The sequence below is a fragment of the Ylistrum balloti genome, unplaced genomic scaffold, assembly GCF_031769215.1.
Source record: "Ylistrum balloti isolate Yb309-2 unplaced genomic scaffold, AGI_CSIRO_Ybal_v1 Utg370434, whole genome shotgun sequence".
Lineage (NCBI taxonomy): Eukaryota > Metazoa > Mollusca > Bivalvia > Pectinida > Pectinidae > Ylistrum > Ylistrum balloti.
In genome coordinates this window covers 430,423-451,021 of record NW_026782291.1, presented here as the reverse complement: position 1 = coordinate 451,021, position 20,599 = coordinate 430,423, and positions in this window count along the sequence as shown.

The following is a 20,599-nucleotide window of genomic DNA, read 5'->3' as shown; positions in this document are numbered from 1 at the left end:
CTCGTTAAAAGCGTACCGGGTACTAGAGTTTCCGTCTGCTCTAGGGAACAGTAATCTTCCACCTGTGTAAATACTTACACAACATATCATTAACATGTTACGGTTTTACAGATAGGACAAGGTCGTGGGTTGTTTATGAAACACAGAATACACGTGTTACAGTATAATTGTTGTAAAACAGAGAATTTTATAAAAGAAACACCTAGATCAGATGATTTTACTAACGAAACACCTAGATCAGATGATTTTTCTATAGAAACACCTAGATCAGATGATTTTTCTATAGAAACACCTAGATCAGATGATTTTTCTATAGAAACACCTAGATCAGATGATTTTTCTATAGAAACACCTAGATCAGATGATTTTTCTATAGAAACACCTAGATCAGATGATTTTTCTATAGAAACACCTAGATCAGATGATTTTTCTATAGAAACACCTAGATCAGATGATTTTTCTATAGAAACACCTAGATCAGATGATTTTTCTATAGAAACACAAAGATCAGATGATTTTTCTATAGAAACACCTAGATCAGATGATTTTTCTATAGAAAACACCTAGATCAGATGATTTTTCTATAGAAACACCTAGATCAGATGATTTTTCTATAGAAACACCTAGATCAGATGATTTTTCTATATTTTTCTAAAAACACCTAGATCAGATGATTTTTCTATAGAAACACCTAGATCAGATGATTTTTCTATAGAAACACCTAGATCAGATGATTTTTCTATATTTTTCTATAAAACACCTAGATCAGATGATTTTTCTATAGAAACATCTAGATCAGATGATTTTTCTATAGAAACACCTAGATCAGATGATTTTTCTATAGAAACACCTAGATCAGATGATTTTTCTATAGAAACACCTAGATCAGATGATTTTTCTATAGAAACACCTAGATCAGATGATTTTTCTATAGAAACACCTAGATCAGATGATTTTTCTATAGAAACACCTAGATCAGATGATTTTACTATAGAAACACCTAGATCAGATGATTTTTCTATAGAAACACCTAGATCAGATGATTTTTCTATAGAAACACCTAGATCAGATGATTTTTCTATAGAAACACCTAGATCAGATGATTTTTCTATAGAAATTTTTCTATAGAAACACCTAGATCAGATGATTTTTCTATAGAAACACCTAGATCAGATGATTTTTCTATAGAAACACCTAGATCAGATGATTTTTCTATAGAAACACCTAGATCAGATGATTTTTCTATAGAAACACCTAGATCAGATGATTTTTCTATAGAAACACCTAGATCAGATGATTTTTCTATAGAAACACCTAGATCAGATGATTTTTCTATCAGAGATCAGATTTTTTCTATAGAAACACCTAGATCAGATGATTTTTCTATAGAAACACCTAGATCAGATGATTTTTCTATAGAAAACACCTAGATCAGATGATTTTTCTATAGAAACACCTAGATCAGATGATTTTTCTATAGAAACACCTAGATCAGATGATTTTTCTATAGAAACACCTAGATCAGATGATTTTTCTATAGAAACACCAAGATCAGATGATTTTTCTATAGAAACACCTAGATCAGATGATTTTTCTATAGAAACACCTAGATCAGATGATTTTTCTATAGAAACACCTAGATCAGATGATTTTTCTATAGAAACACCTAGATCAGATGATTTTTCTATAGAAAACACCTAGATCAGATGATTTTTCTATAGAAACACCTAGATCAGATGATTTTTCTATAGAAACACCTAGATCAGATGATTTTTCTATAGAAACACCTAGATCAGATGATTTTTCTATAGAAACACCTAGATCAGATGATTTTTCTATAGAAACACAAAGATCAGATGATTTCATGAAAGGAAAACAAAGATCAGATGATTTTTCTATAGAAACACCTAGATCAGATGATTTTTCTATAGAAACACCTAGATCAGATGATTTTTCTATAGAAACACCTAGATCAGATGATTTTTCTATAGAAACACCTAGATCAGATGATTTTTCTATAGAAACACCTAGATCAGATGATTTTTCTATAGAAACACCTAGATCAGATGATTTTTCTATAGAAACACCTAGATCAGATGATTTTTCTATAGAAACACCTAGATCAGATGATTTTTCTATAGAAACACCTAGATCAGATGATTTTTCTATAGAAACACCTAGATCAGATGATTTTTCTATAGAAACACCTAGATCAGATGATTTTTCTATAGAAACACCTAGATCAGATGATTTTTCACCTAGATATGATTTTTCTATAGAAACACCTAGATCAGATGATTTTTCACCTAGATAGAATTTTTCTATAGAAACACCTAGATCAGATGATTTTTCTATAGAAACACCTAGATCAGATGATTTTTCTATAGAAACACCTAGATCAGATGATTTTTCTATAGAAAACACCTAGATCAGATGATTTTTCTATAGAAAACACCTAGATCAGATGATTTTTCTATAGAAACACCTAGATCAGATGATTTTACTAAAGAAAAATAAGATCAGAAGATTTTACTAAAGAAACGAACAACAACATTAAATGTAATTGAATACTTGATTACTAATGCCAAATAATCAGTTAAACTGCACCACACTAATGTTTCGTCCCTCTAGGACTCGTCAGTGATGTTACATCTTATAACTGTTTCATCCTTCTAGGACTCGTCAGTGATGTTACATCTTATAACTGTTTCATCCTTCTAGGACTCGTCAGTGATGTTACATCTTATAACTGTTTCATCCTTCTAGGACTCGTCAGTGATGTTACATCTTATAACTGTTTCATCCTTCTAGGACTCGTCAGTGATGTTACATCTTATAACTGTTTCATCCTTCTAGAACTCGTCAGTGATGTTACATCTTATAACTGTTTCATCCTTCTAGGACTCGTCAGTGATGTTACATCTTATAACTGTTTCATCCTTCTAGAACTCGTCAGTGATGTTACATCTTATAACTGTTTCATCCTTCTAGGACTCGTCAGTGATGTTACATCTTATAACTGTTTCATCCTTCTAGAACTCGTCAGTGATGTTACATCTTATAACTGTTTCATCCTTCTAGAACTCGTCAGTGATGTTACATCTTATAACTGTTTCATCCTTCTAGAACTCGTCAGTGATGTTACATCTTATAACTGTTTCATCCTTCTAGGACTCGTCAGTGATGTTACATCTTATAACTGTTTCATCCTTCTAGAACTCGTCAGTGATGTTACATCTTATAACTGTTTCATCCTTCTAGAACTCGTCAGTGATGTTACATCTTATAACTGTTTCATCCTTCTAGGACTCGTCAGTGATGTTACATCTTATAACTGTTTCATCCTTCTAGGACTCGTCAGTGATGTTACATCTTATAACTGTTTCATCCTTCTAGAACTCGTCAGTGATGTTACATCTTATAACTGTTTCATCCTTCTAGAACTCGTCAGTGATGTTACATCTTATAACTGTTTCATCCTTCTAGAACTCGTCAGTGATGTTACATCTTATAACTGTTTCATCCTTCTAGGACTCGTCAGTGATGTTACATCTTATAACTGTTTCATCCTTCTAGAACTCGTCAGTGATGTTACATCTTATAACTGTTTCATCCTTCTAGAACTCGTCAGTGATGTTACATCTTATAACTGTTTCATCCTTCTAGGACTCGTCAGTGATGTTACATCTTATAACTGTTTCATCCTTCTAGGACTCGTCAGTGATGTTACATCTTATAACTGTTTCATCCTTCTAGAACTCGTCAGTGATGTTACATCTTATAACTGTTTCATCCTTCTAGGACTCGTCAGTGATGTTACATCTTATAACTGTTTCATCCTTCTAGGACTCGTCAGTGATGTTACATCTTATAACTGTTTCATCCTTCTAGGACTCGTCAGTGATGTTACATCTTATAACTGTTTCATCCTTCTAGAACTCGTCAGTGATGTTACATCTTATAACTGTTTCATCCTTCTAGGACTCGTCAGTGATGTTACATCAAATTGCTGTTTTGTCCTTCTAGGACTTGTTAGTAATGCTACAACATATAACTGTTTCGTCCCTCTAGGACTTATCAGTAATGTTACATCACACAACTGTTTCGTCCTAGGACTCGTCACTGATGCTACGTCAAACTGCTGTTTCAGCTGTCTATGACTCGTCAGTGATGTTACATCAAATTGCTGTTTCAGCTGTCTAGGACTCGTCAGTGATGTTACATCAAATTGCTATTTCAGCTGTCTATGACTCGTCAGTGATGTTACGTCAAATTGCTGTTTCAGCTGTCTAGGACTCGTCAGTGATGTTACGTCAAATTGCTGTTTCAGCTTGTTAGTAATGCTACAACATATAACTGTTTCGTCCCTCTAGGACTTATCAGTAATGTTACATCACACAACTGTTTCGTCCTAGGACTCGTCACTGATGCTACGTCAAACTGCTGTTTCAGCTGTCTAGGACTTTTCAGTGATGTTACATCATACAACTGTATCGTCCCTCTAGGACTCGTCAGTGATGTTACATCATACAACTGTTTCGTCCCTCTAGGACGCGGACGTGGTGTTAGATATATATATAAAAAAATACTACGCCGTTAATAATGTTCATAGTTCGACGTGGTAGACAAAAGTCTGTCTGTTCGGACGTGTAATACATGTGGGTATGAACCACACGTGCCTGCCATGTATGAAGAGACGTCCAGGGCACTAGACAAGGTATTTAAACGGGTCACAGATAAGATCGTTCATGTTCCTACTAAAGAAATGATATTCTTTAAACATATCTATCCTGTGTCTGAATTCAGAATGTATCACTAAGTCTTAAAACATAAGAACAAATATGCTTTTGTATTTCGTCACTTCCGAAACATCAATAAAAACCATGACCGATATAAATAACAATAAAACAACAAATAAGACTTGTCCGATATTAACAATAATAACAACAATGAATAATAACACGACAGATGACCGGTATATGAAAACCTGGATGTACAGGAGGAAGGCTGATAAAGGACTTGTTATAGTGTAAATGAACTGATTTTGGAGTGGAAACCCATTCAGAAACTGACGCACTGTATATGTGGGCAGACCTTTCACGAGTTCAATAGTTTCGTACCCACATTAAATCATGTGCGCTTGGTCTGATCTTAGTGGTCGGGTTACACTTAGGTTACGCTTGTGTCGACAGGTTCGGGGATTTAAAGATAGATAGAATCATATCTCATCGACACAATCGTCAACAAAACTCAAGTTAAACAGCAAAGTATTTTATTACTGATACAATTTGGTCCTAAATAGATCCTTAATTAGTATGAATTCATTTGAAGTTCGTGTAAATATTATTTTCTTGGTGAAGATCGTACACAAAGAAAGGTTACTTTTCTATGAAACGTGTCGAATGAATTATATATCATTAAAAAATCAGATTGGTCATTAGTTAAAATCTAAAGTTATCTATAAAGTGAATCAAGTCATCCATTCGATAATGTTTTGTTATTTGTTTCTGATATCAATTAAAAGAAAAAAAATGCTTTAACTTTTGGTCTGTTTCATGTCCATTTAGAACATACTAGTATACTTCGGCCTGCAGATCAACTGTTGGAGGGTGGTGTTGGGTAGGGGGTATTGAGTATGGTTCAGCTGTTGGATGGTGGTGTTGGGTAGGGGGTATTGAGTATGGTTCAGCTGTTGGGTGGTGGTGTTGGGTAGGGGGTATTGAGTATGGTTCAGCTGTCGGATGGTGGTGTTGGGTAGGAAGTATTGAGTATGTTTCAGCTGTTGGATGGTGGTGTTGAAAAGGGGGTCAAGAGTATGTTAGTGTAGTTTGAGAGTGGTGATAGGGAAGGGGTACACGGTATGTTGGCGTTGTTTGAGGTTGAACGTGGGAGAGGGGGTAAAGGGTTTGTTGATGTTGTTGGTAGGTGGTGGTAAGAGAAGGGGTAAAGGGATAATTGGTGTTGTTGGTGAGTGGTGTTAAGTGAAGGGGTAAAGTGTTTGTTGTTGCCGTAGTGGTGTGGTGTTTTGGGAAGGGGTTAAGGGTTTGTTGTTGCTGTAGTGGCGTGGTGTTTTTTGGGAAGGGTAAAGGGTTTGTTGTTGCTGTAGTGGCGTGGTGTTTTGGGAAGGGTAAAGCGTTTGTTGTTGCTGTAGTGGTGTGGTGTTTTGGGAAGGGGTAAAGGGTTTGTTGTTGTTGTAGTGGCGTGGTGTTTTGGGAAGGGTAAAGGGTTTTTTGTTGCTGTAGTGGTGTGGTGTTTTGGGAAGGGGTTAAGATCATATATGTCGGGTTATCCTGTCTGACACTGATATATACCGCCCAGACTGTCAGTAAGGAGATCGGGTGATCTGGTTAAATACCATACTAACAAACAACATCAGTTAATGAGGGTTGAACACGGAATGATAAAGTACCTACACACATGAAAGGTGAAAGGTCAGCGATTTATACCCCATTGACCCTACCAGTGTTGGCATTACCTCATCCTAAATACCCTTACTAGAAATCAGAAGACCAGACTTTCTTTTCAAATTGCATCATGTGATTTTTGTTTCCCAAGTTAGAATTGTGTTGTTACTTTCTTTTCTACTATCACCTGCAAGACCTTAAAGAATGTGTTCACAAGACGTTAGAGAATGTGTTCACAAGACCTTAGAGAATGAGGTCACAAGGCCTTAGAGAATGTGTTCACAAGACCTTAGAGAATGTGTTCACAAGACGTTAGAGAATGAGGTCACAAGACGTTAGAGAATGTGTTCACAAGACGTTAGAGAATGTGTTCACAAGACGTGAGAGAATGTGTTCACAAGACGTTAGAGAATGTGTTCACAAGACGTGAGAGAATATGTTCACAAGACGTGAGAGAATATGTTCACAAGACGTTAGAGAATGTGTTCACAAGACCTTAGAGAATGTGTTCACAAGGCCTTAGAGAATGTGTTCACAAGGCCTTAGAGAATGTGTTCACAAGGCCTTAGAGAATGTGTTCACAAGGCCTTAGAGAATGTGTTCACAAGGCCTTAGAGAATGAGGTCACAAGGCCTTAGAGAATGTGTTCACAAGACCTTAGAGAATGTGTTCACAAGACCTTAGAGAATGTGTTCACAAGGCCTTAGAGAATGTGACCTTAGAGAATGTGTTCACAAGGCCTTAGAGAATGTGTTCACAAGACCTTAGAGAATGTGTTCACAAGACATTAAAGAATATGTTCACAAGACCTTAAAGAATGTGTTCACAAGATGTTAGAGAATGTGTTCACAAGGCCTTAGAGAATGTGTTCACAAGACCTTAGAGAATGTGTTCACAAGACCTTAGAGAATATGTTCACAAGACCTTAGAGAATTTGTTCACAAGACCTTAGAGAATGTGTTCACAAGACCTTAGAGAATATGTTCAAAAGACATTAAAGAATGTGTTCACAAGACCTTAGAGAATATGTTCACAAGACCTGAGAGAATGTGTTCACAAGACCTTAAAGAGTCGGTCACAAGACCTTAGAGAATATGTTCACAAGACATTAAAGAATGTGTTCACAAAACCTTAGAGAATATGTTCACAAGACATTAAAGAATGAGGTCACAAGACCTTAGAGAATGTGTTCACAAGACCTTAGAGAATGTGTTCACAAGACATTAAAGAATGTGTTCACAAAACCTTAGAGAATATGTTCACAAAACCTTAGAGAATATGTTCACAAGACATTAAAGAATGAGGTCACAAGACCTTAGAGAATGTGTTCACAAGACCTTAGAGAATGTATTCACAAATTTTGATGTCGACCACATAAAGTCTTATACTTGCTAAAGCCTTCATTTTTTTATTAGTAATGAAAGTGAATATGCTAACATATCTGTACACAGTGTATCTGAACCTGTCTGGGTAGGTATCACTCTGCTGTTATTATATCCTCAGAAATGTCAGCAATGTGTTTACTGTAAGGTGGAGATCCGTATCCGGTAGTAATGTGAAATGGTCCAAAACACAACGAATCATATATAACACCCAAGACATATCAACATTCCCTGAAACAGGTAATGTGTACGTCACGAAATGGGTTTTAATGCCTCTGACGTCTTAGCCTTGTTCTGAAAAACCGACCGGGAACAACAATGTATTCGTTACAATCACGCTTAATTAACGGTCACTGTTGGTCACGAACCTCTCTAATTCTTATCTATTGTCCGTCCTGGGATGCTGTGCGTGTTTACATGCATTTTCGGTAAAAAAACAAGATGTTTAAACAATCTACACGAAGCTCAGCATCCGTCCACTAGCCGTCCAATCTACGCCAGAGAGCTTTTTAAACACGTCTGGTATGTGATATTCAATACTCACATAATATCAACAAAATTCAAAACTTCGTCTCAGATATATTTTCGTGACATCTTTGTTATTATGCACGTCTTTCGATCGACTAGTTCACAGACCGTCGATGTCGATCGCACACATCGGTGACTCACGTGAACCCGTGCGAGGATAATTTCGACTATCACAATTACTGGCCATAGTGTTGTCTAACTGAACACCCAGTCGACAACGACGAATCCAGGGATCAACATGAGAGGAATTTGGAGACAGATTTCCTTAACAAAGAGATTTCGTGTATCTATTCGCTTCAATGTTAGAGCACAAAGTACCGTATATGTAAATAAATTCCAAACAAAATTATCATGAACATTACAAATAATTCCTATTATTATTTGACGGTCAGTGAAAATGTCATCTTAGAAATCGTCTGTTAGTTTGATAATGAGCTTCGCAGAGCAACGTGCAACATTGCCATTCATCGTCTCCAATGTCCACGGTCTTTCCGCTCCTTATAAAAGACACATAGGTTCATTTGGATACAAAGGGATGTCACAATGGAAAGTACTTGTTAAGTTCAATTATGTGACCAGTTTAATGTAAATTTCCTGTTATACTAAGAGCAGATTTTGAACACACTTTCCATTCTTTATGTGTCTTACCTAGACATGCCACGTAAAATACCCGTGTGTTGTGTTTGATTTATTTAGAAGTTGTTTTACCTGAGCACATAACTTCATTCTGAGCGTAAGGACTGTTTCATACGTTATGCAAGGATTGAATCGTATCAATCTCCTGGTATTTGAAATTAATTTTATAAATATATAAATAAATAAATATTAGAAATGTCTTATTTGCTCTCGTTCAATCACTATAACTTTGTACAGGTATCCGAGGGAATATTTGACGATCATATCTGTCCTATCAAGTACATCTGACAAAATATGAAAAATTTAAAACGGTTAATTTATTCAGTGTATTAGAAATGAATCTATTGAAGACATCCGGATTGATTAATTCTTCTTACACAGACAGGTAAAAACAAGAAACTTACATTGAATAACATTTCATACTTTAACACACCTGAGACGTCAATTACACTTTAAAAACCAACATGCCATTGAATTTTTCCGGGAAACCCGAATGACATCCTTTATCAATACCTAACTGAAATAAACATCAGTATAATATATATCAACGCACAGTGATATGGATCTATATATAGTAACGCCGTTAGTGAGTCCTGATGCAATAGTTTTACATCAGAGCTTATTTGTCAATCAACGATTTTATTTCTACCTTAAGTAACCAGTCATCGTTTTCTTTTATATGCAACATTTGAAAGGAGTTATAAGCGATGTCAAACTTAGTCAACATTTATATGTCGTTTTGATTTCGCTGAGAAAAAAAAAACTAAAATAAAAAAATATCCTAAATATCTAGTAAAATGCATTAAATAAAATATAAATATTTGTCATCACCCTTTTAAGATTTGAATATTTGCAATTGAGTCTGTTAAATGCAATTCACGTTGATGGAAAAGCTGGATATGTGTTCTGTCATCTCCTTCTCCGCTGTTGTAATGTCAATATAACTTTCTTCGACTTTTTTTTTAGATTAACACGATGAAAAGTCTACATTTGTAGTCACGATTCTTCTTTTAAAAACAAGAAGGAATGACCACGAATTGAGACTAAATTTGTGTCTCTTTCTGTATTTTATCAAATAAAATGTTTGACCAGAGCATTGTTTGCGTCTTACATTACGTAGGAAAATTGACTTGTGTAACAACGTTCGGAAATTATATTTCAGTGTTTGTTTTAGACTGTATATAATTACTGCAGTAAATGGCAAAAGCAGATTTCAACTTACAGTAGTAATAGTTACAGACAAAAGAAAATATCTCAATGCCTGTATAGATTGTAACATGGTTCGATAAAAATCAATGGGTTCTTCCAGTAGTCGGGTCTCACAGGGTCTGTTAAAAAGCAAATGTGAGATCTGTTCGCCAGTATGAACAAGTGCCCTTCTGACTGGGCTGTCAGACAGTGGTTGGATTGACAAGTTTGGTGCAGTGTTCCCTGTTTAGGGTGCTGCACCATTACTTTACACTGGTCATATTGTGTTACATACAAGGTCGCGTTATATGGGGACGACGGGGAGGGTTTGTTCACGTCTGACAGACAGGTGATTTAGTCAGGGTAGGTCGATAGTCTGGGGTGGTCTGTTAACTCATGTAAAGATATATAATGACTTACAATGACCTTATTTAGTTAATCAATGGAAATACATAGGGGTAATTAATACAATGTAAGAGATAAGTGGGCGTGTCGATATTTTCTCCCAGAAAGTAACATAGAGTGTATCCCTCAGTAAGTAGAAGTCAATGGAGAGCTGGTAAAACTATGTTTGTAATCGATTGTTGCAGTTAAATATTGTGTTTTGGTAACACACCTCTTCTTTCTGTTGGTCAAAATCGAATTAGTGTTTTGTCTGCAGTGCAGTGATCCTTTAATAAACAGAAGCCAATGTTCAGAAAAATGTCTGCCATGCATTCGATGTAATCTCACCAAGAAAATGCATAAAGGGTTAAACAGTTATCGACATGACATCACAGAACAGAATAGATTGTACAGTTATCGACATGACGTCATAAAACAGAATGGATTGTACAGTTATCGACATGACATCATAAACAGAATGGATTGTACAGTAATCGAAATGACATCATAGAACAGAATGGATTGTACAGTAATCGACATGACATCATAGAACAGAATGGATTGTACAGTTATCGACCTGACATCATAGAACAGAATGGATTGTACAGTTATCGACCTGACATCATAGAACAGAATGGATTGTACAGTTATCGAAATGACGTCATAGAACAGAATGGATTGTACAGTTATCGACATGACGTCATAGAACAGAATGGATTGTACAGTTATCGACATGACGTCATAGAACAGAATGAATTGTTATCGACATGACATCATAAAACAGAATGGATTGTGAAGTTATCGACATGACATCATAAAACAGAATGGATTGTACAGTTATCGACATGACATCATAGAACAGAATGGATTGTACAGTTATCGACATGACGTCATAGAACAGAATGAATTGTTATCGACATGACATCATAGAACAGAATGAATTGTTATCGACATGACATCATAGAACAGAATAGATTGTACAATTATCGACAGGCTCCTGTGATATATACTTATGTAACCTTTAACTCATGCAGCTGTTTCTTAAATCATGGGAATTTTTTTCTATTGATGTAATCTTGTTAATCACCATTGGTATCTATTACATGTACATTTTAAGATATAATGTTATTCAGTATTGCTTTCAATATACAAACAGTTTTTTTTTTCTTTATAAAGCCATCGAACACGAGAAGGTCGCCTTTCTGATGACTTTGGTGATATGTATTTTTTTTTAAATCCATAGATTATTGGAAAACTCACTTTTCGGTTTGTGAATATTACAAGAGTTTATAATCTCATCGATTGCAGACATTGTATTCACATAAAAAGGGGGTGTAGGGGGGATTCGTATCAGATCATTCCCTAAAACAGTCAAATTGGCTAAGTTTAGGTTATTGTTATAGTAAACATTTGTTATATCATGTGATCTAAATACTTGTCAATTAAATGTACGACGATCTAGTTGTCATGTGGCTATACATTGACTGTCATAAAGGGTTTTAATGAGTTCCCTTTGTGTGTACTCATATTTGAATAATTCATTAAAACAGTCACAAGCTTCAATCCTGAAGGTTATTTTGGGCACGTGGATGTGCCCTATGAGGTGAGTTAAGGTATATGAACGTGTCCTTATGACATTGAACCCGTTCTTTTTTCGTTTGCGGGAAATTCGCGTGCAGACCTAGAGGACGTTCGAGGGGTGAACATACGTTGGGTAGTGTAACGAGACTGTGTTATCACAGTTAGGGGACTAGGTTCTTGGAAGTAGTTACAATCTGGGTATGACAACTAGATTTATTCCATATCTCTCCATATCGATTAAACGGTACTTTTAAAAAAAAAACCTAAGTAGCGTAGTTCTGATTGTCTGTAAGTTCCTTTTGTTTGTTCTGAGTTGTCACAAAATCACGTAAATACTATCACATTAATAATCTGTATTATATTTATACTGCTGATCCAACATCAATATCGAATCCTGACACGTGTCTTCCGAATAGGTACTCGATAAATCTGGCTATAACTTGGTACTGTAAATTTCTGCTCACACATATTGAATCTCATCCTCAGGCCTTTAATGTTATTTAGGGGTTTTCACTCATTGTGAACTAGCAGGTCGTTTCATAACAAATAGAGTGAATAACAAAATATAGGAAACACTTTTATCAGTGTGATGCCACCCCAGCATATGGGTATGTGGGTACAGAAATGTATGCAGACTGCGTATGTTATTTGATATCGATAAAGGCAGAGAGCGGGTTTGAAATAGTCAGAAATTAAACTGTACATAATGTTTGTTTTTTTCTGTCGAATGAATGCTCTTTCCAGCTTCGGTGAATTTAAAGCGTCATTTTAACGTATATCATTAAACAATGACAAAAGGCAGTCAGATCAGATAGCGAACCTAGCATGAGAATGGCTCGACTCGGGTTTTGCCCTGTGTGACCTTGTAGTTTTATTAAAGACGAAACGTTCTGGTTTAAACCTGCAACATTTTATTTAGAGACAATATTATAGCTGTGCATAGTATTTCATCATATTTTTTGTTCATATTTGCTTGATCCGTTTTCTCCCTCAACAAGTCAGAGAACACTTTTAATGCATTTAACTTTTAATTCATTTTATACAGATTCGTTGAAACGGAATTTCTTTTGATATTTTCACAATACATAATCCATTTCTAGTCACTTAATACGTGATATATGTCGAACAAAAACAACATGCTATTTTATGAATGAGAACATATGCCTGCATATTCAGAAATAGTTTTAAAACATTGGTATTCTTCTAAGCAATGAAATATTACACGAAGAATGTACGTTTTCACCAAAACACATTTTGTGTTATATTATACAATGCTTAAAACTTTATAAATAACCTGTCTGGTATGTATTAGATCTACGCTAACAATACAAGTAGTCACACTATTTCCAAATTAAACACTTTGTAAACCAAATGATGTAATAACGAGAGTGTCTAACGCCTTCATTCTTAGCGCATCCACTACCTGTCTATTACATTAATATATACCAACAGGACAGGATAGATGTTATCTAAACCCATTTCACATTAATGTCTGCATCATCACATTTAGAAATAAAAACGTGAGTTGTGTTTTAGCCAATGTCCATGTAACTGCGGTCCTTATAACACGATGATGTCACCCCGCCTGACAAGACTTGGAGAAGAGGTTTTGTGATGAGTAAGTAGATGTTAACTTGCAGTGACGCCATCTGAGGAGGAGGCATACATTATGAGTAATGTAGGATTCTCCGTCCGCCTTATCTTCATCTTTGTACTTAGTTTACAAAAACTTTTGTTGCAAATGCATTTCATACAAAATGTCTTATCTAAGCGTTTTACTTGTAAGCAAATATACACAAATACATTCTTCTAATCATGATCAAATATCTGGATATTTGTAAACGATAGATGTGTCCCTATTGCAATTAAGTATAGGTCAACAGATGATGTATTCCTGTTGCAATTAAGCATATACATATTGGTAAACGGCAGATGAGTACCTATTGCAGTTAAGCATATACATATTGGTAAACGGTAGATGTGTTCCTAATGCAATTAATCATATACATATTGGTAAACGGCAGATGAGTACCTATTGCAGTTAATCATATACATATTGGTAAACGGTAGATGTGACCCTAATGCAATTAATCATATACATATTGGTAAACGGTAGATGAGTACCTATTGCAGTTAATCATATACATATTGGTAAACGGTAGATGTGTTCCTATTGCAGTTAATCATATACATATTGGTAAACAATTAATGCAATTAATATATACATATTTGAAAACGCAGTTAATCATATACATATTGGTATGTGTTACATATTGGTAAACTATTGCAATGCAATTAAACATATACATATTTGAAAACGGTGGATGTGTTCCTATTGCAATCAAGCATAAATTTATTGGTACACGGTAGACATGTTTCTATTATTGACGTGATATGCAAACAGTAACTGTTGTCTATGAGAGATGATTAAGCCTGGATAGCGAAATATACCAATAGAATATAAACTAGTGAAAATCAAGAAAAGAGCATCTTTATCTTTCTGTCGATGTAGTCAATCAGAGGGCTCTGAAGTAATGGATAAATCACATCTTGCCATTACAAAAAGAAATCCACGTAATAATATCCAGATTTCGTTTGTTTCCCCTTGGCTTCGTTAGGTCTATATTGTTTTACTCAATTCTAATGTGAAAGAGGATCCTCTCCAGAGAATGATAACAACACAAAGTTCATCAGCCAGCAGTTAAATAGTATCTGCATCCTGTAACAAAATATTAAAAAAAACCAATATTGTCGTTTTAAATAGTAAATTCCCCACTACACGTCATTTACTAAAGCCTATTACTATTGTTGCTGGTAGGATCGTCAATACCAACGACTAATACAGGTGACCTCTCTGGTCTGAAACTTTAACACTGAGAGAGAATGACTAAAAGACAAAGTTTTACATGTTGTTTTGACATTGATGCTTCGTCTATTCAAATGTGTTTATATGAATTATTGATGAAGAGTGTCGTTAATGTGATTCGAGTAAGTTAGTTAAAATGTTTCGTCTTTTTTGTTATTTTTTTTTCTTCAAAATACTGGCACTGCAGTTATCCACATCTTTACAGAATCAGATTCATGGTGTCGTCTTGGTGGCCAATTAACAAAAGTGTCCGGAAAAAAATCACGAATTACAAACTCGTCGACATTATTTATTTTGATTATAATGAAACATATGGATTGCATCTATTTTCTTGAAAACGTGACTTTGTTCCTGTCCAATGACGTGATACTCGATCTATCTTGTCTGTCTTTTTTGTTGAGAACAAAGTGTATGCCTCGACTGTCTATAACAGCACACGATATCCTAAACCCTGTAGGAACAGATAACGTTTAAATTATAGCGATATAAGCCAGTTAGAAGTTGTCTTTGATCATAAATATATAGAATTTTACTGTGTCTGGTATCACAACTTTATTAAATATCGTATGAAACGTTATCATGAATTTCCGTGCCTTTATTCTAATTTTGTCATGATTTTATCGAATTTGTATTTAAACTAATATTCTGTTAATATGTAAGTATTGTCCTCGCTGGATTTTTTTTTACGTATCTATCATAATAAAAAAAAACAAAAAAGAAATCACGGTGCCTCAGGCCTTGAGTGGCTTTAACAAGAGGCATTATCAGTGTTGCCATGTTAGGTCCTTGTGTGTTTTGCTTCTGATACATGTCAGGACGTTTTACAATAGTATGATATACCTATGCATTCATCGGTGTAACTTTCGTCGCCTGTGGTACAACAGACATCATTACAACACTGCTATATTGATGACGTCAGCCTGTTCTACGGGACAGTGACATACGACTGCACTAGAACTACCTGGGGTCATTGACCCCATTCTCACCTCAGCAGCTCTGTCAGTACTCTACAGGCGCTAACTCTAATAGGTAAAATCATTTCGTCCCTAAACCTTCTCATCGTGTCTTATAAATGCAAAAGGAACATCGTTATTATCTCTCTGCACTCTCAGCGATAGGTATATGATGCTATGTGTTTTACAAGTCCTGTTTGATCTTTTATCTTGGGTGACAACAAATAGAAATAAACTTTCGAGGAAATGTGTTTTACTTCTATAAGCATTTTAAAAACAACACGTGGGATCTCTGTTTTCACTAACTTCACAATACAAATTGAATTACTGCTGATACAAATGGATTGACATGTAAAGGTGATTTCTATTGCCTTTACTTGTTATCATTTAGTTTCTGATCATGTGGAAAATTCATTCAGTAAATTTGGGCTTGGCTGTCTTTAAATGTCGCCATTTTCCGGTATCTACATTGTATCTAGACGGTGTAAGATGATATATCCAACACGTTGTTTCCTATTGTGAAAATTGACAGTCCTTGTTTGATTGGGATTTAAATGATTCCTGATAATGGTTGATAAAAGGTGTGTTTGTGCTCACGAATTTATTGGTTTGAGATTGCAGTGAAGATTGTTTTTACTCGCGTCGAACAACCTCCCACTTGAGGGGGGTTTTGTGTGAACTAGACCTCAAACATAGCATGCTTTCTTTCTAATATGAGGTATTTTAAACAATAATTTTATACTCAATATATTCTGAATTGTCTCTATGAAATAATTATGTATGTTATGATATCAAAGTTCAAGTCAATATACAAATGCAAGAATATTTTACAATTTTGGAGTTTGATGGGGAAAAGGGCTCCGTGTGAGATTAAGCTGTTGGATTGTGAAGTTGTTCTTGAGATGCAATCCAAGGCTGCCTTCAATGTGTTCGAAACATTTGATACGTTTTATTTTATCTACCTAACAAAACTTTAACTTGTTTAAGATTCCGATTATAAAAAAGATTGCACTACCTAGCCGGAGTACACTTCTAAAGTATCCTTAGCTTAACCCGATCTTAATAAATTTCCAAAAGAGACTCTTTCTAATTTTCATATTTGCTTTTGTTTCCCAGATTTTGGTTTGTTTTTGATTCAAGACATGAAAACAAAATTCTTGGATTGCAATGTTCTTTTTTAAAGGATATTTCGCAAAATTTGACGCAGGTATGAACGAACCAGGCAATGGACCTCTGGAAACAGGTCAATTTTCCTGTTTGGGTTCCTTGAAGGTGACCAAGTACTTTCATGAAACAAGAAACTTAAGAAAAAGAAATTAACCTTTTATAGTGTTGAGTTCAGTTTCGTGAAAAAAACTCATTACTACACGAATTACTGTTTTATGTGGACGTTGCGATACAATAACATATTGACAATACTATGTAAGTTATCATTAAAGATTTTTAGTTTTTCGCATCTCATCAAAATGTCTCATGTTACATGAAAATTCGATTTACGCTATAATGGAATTCAACTATCTCGTGTCAAGATGTAACTTAAAACCCATTACCGCGGTACACTCATCCTTACTGAAAACTATCAGTACAGTGAAGTTTTGTCATTTGTATTCAGGAGATATTCTGAATCAAGTGAAATGGCATGAATTAAAGGACACATATATTTTATAAAATTACATTTTCTTTATGCCTGCCTAAGCAGTTTTCACAGCTGCAGAGAAATATTGTCGTACCATTTGTTGTTTTTGTTTGATTTTTAACATTCGTGATAAGAATTATGTGTAACCATAACAACCAACATATCGATTGTCTTGGGAGTACAATATTGTGATATCAATCCATAACGCCCATTACATAAGATGTACAATGCACACATCTTAAAAGCACTAGCAGAGCTGTGGTTGGCAGTATTTTCCAGTGCTTAACTTGTGATGTTACCACTTCAATATGCTCTAGACTCTGGCTGCGGTCAATGTGTTTATATTTCTAATTCTGATGCAGCTAAAAACAAGGTCTGTCAAAGACATGCAAAATAAGTATGTTGTTAAATTGTTTCCATTTCAAACTAGATTGATGGAAATCGTCAATATTTTTTCATTGAACTCCCCAGAGCATCGCTCAAAAATGAAAAATTCTTAGATTCGTACCTTATGAGTGGCCATACACACATCACATCGGTATAGTGTTGTATGCGATGCCCTTTTACAGTGTTTTGTTGTGTGCTGTTGTGTGTTTATATGCAAATTAATTTTCCTTTAAGAATTATCATTCTTGTTTTCGATACAATATGCCTTGGGCAAATAAGAAAGAAAAGAGAAACACCCATGAAGAAAACATTGTTGAAAGGTCGCACTGCCCCTTTCAACCTCCGAGTTTGTATTGACGGGTGTACTAGCAATGTGGTATAGCTCTAATCACTTATGACCTGATGTAGTGATACCAACAGTAGAATTCATTAACAAATATATTATCAATAGAAGAACATAAATGGAGCAAGGCACATCTCTATACTAAATAAAACCTATCTGTCAACATCATTTGAATCACGACCAAACCTATCGATATCTCAACAGTTACAATTATTTACTCACTACTAGTTGTACGGCGTCGTGCCTGGTTCCATTCATATCTTTCCAGAGAAGGATTTATTTTGAAAGTACACAACATACCTAGAATTCCCCTTTATACATTTAAAACCTTTGAAAAATAAACAGTAACTTATTATAACTATCGCTGACTTTAAAAGCTGCCCAGTAGGCTGTCACTATGTCAAACTTTATTAGCTTCGTGCATTAACTGGAAACAAATTCAGTGTTATATTTGTTTGTCTACAAAGGATTAATGTTTATACTGGCATATATTCCTTCATGGTTCAGTAAGAAGGATTTACAGAAAATGTCTACAGATGGTGCTAAGCATGTGCGTAAATGACTGGAGATGCGTCAAGCGAACTAGCCTTTTATGATGCTGCTTGAGTTTTACTCAGCACACGTAATCGACATGGCTTTAGGGATGCCGACCTGGCGAGTTTTATCACTTAATATTTGACACAGGTACTTGGTGACATTTACGTCACCTGTCGGCCCAGCCTGTTTACTTAGAAGTCCCTAATCAGGTCTACCCTCATCACTTTATAATGCAAATAGGTTTCTTGCCTAGGCCAGATATATCCCATCATCCCCGCAGGTCAGGTATGTTTACCTGTTGGTTTGTTCCATTTCACCTGAAGCCGAATGTCACGGTCATAAACTTGTTGTTTGATCATTAAAACCTGTTATCTCCTTTCCTGTCATACTGTATAATTACTGGGGACGTTCACACCTTTTTCGATCCACTTGCAATGTCTCTATTTAGGTTTCTCTACAGTCTCATCAACAATTTAATTCGAATATTTTCACAATATCCGGTGTAGCACTAGCAATAACTAATTATATTAAATAGAACAGGACAATAATAATCCATTGTATTGGTGATATTGATATATGTCTTCATGTAAATCAGTCTAGGAGAGTATACACATTAGTCATCACAAGGACGGGGATATTTTCCAGGTCAGAATTTTCATCAACTCAAACGTTTCTGTCTAATTAATGACCATGGCTTACATCAATAAAAAAAAAATATTAGCAGCCAAAAGGATGATTGTTAGGAAATATTCACATTCGAGATATGCAGTTGAAGAAGAATCTGTACTCATGGTTTTAATATTTTGATCAAATAAAAACGTTCCATAGCATTCGATCGATATACATCCCTATTCTGTGCACCAACACATCTCATTTCAAATTACAAGAGGATGTGCGGAATTTTATGTTAAGAGTTTTCGATTTTTAGGAAATGCGAACTAAGATAAAAGAACACCTGGTAGTTTTCTTTACTATAGAGTCCTGACGATATGAAGTTAAAAATGATCATTGACTTTCAATGTTCCTGTGATATTGTTACTAACGCGGGTGTTATGTTGAGAACCTGACATTCCCTACGCTGGATCTAAGTAATAATATCGATAAAGCAATCACGAGAAAACCAGGTAGTCAATGTCACCATTATGTATAGTAGGGTTTAGGTAAATTTGTATTCTGTGTGTATTTTTGTTATAATCCGTGTAATGATAAAGGTATACATAAAACAGTATATGATGAAGGAAATCAACATGTACATCTATTTATCAGGGGAACTAAGTGCCCGATGTCTACATAACCAATAAACAGTACCTGACAAGGCGTATGGTATTTCTTCAATGCTCGTTCTTAGATTGGGAGATTTACAGAAGACACACTTTTGTATTGACATCTATAGGAATGAATTAAGAAATCGGTACAAGATATGATAAATAACAAATAACACTACGCCGTGCTAATCCTGGTGTAGAAGGGCTGTCCTTCGACTCACTATTATAATACCTAACGTCTATCATTGTTCGTGTTTTTCCAGTTAAACGCGTTGCGCTTGAATAAAATTGCAGTAGATTCTGGATGTTATCTAAATTGCAATTATTCTGGGTCCGCTAAATTCATCATTGCACTACATTGCCAAAAAGTTATAGTGCGCGAAAATCTGAATGGCATTAAATTAAGTACGTCCGCAGTGTTAACCAACCAAAAACCTAAAGTAAGTTGAGCTGAAAGAGAAAACATTCCCGAGAACATGAACAGTTGTAGTTAAGCTACTCTTGACACA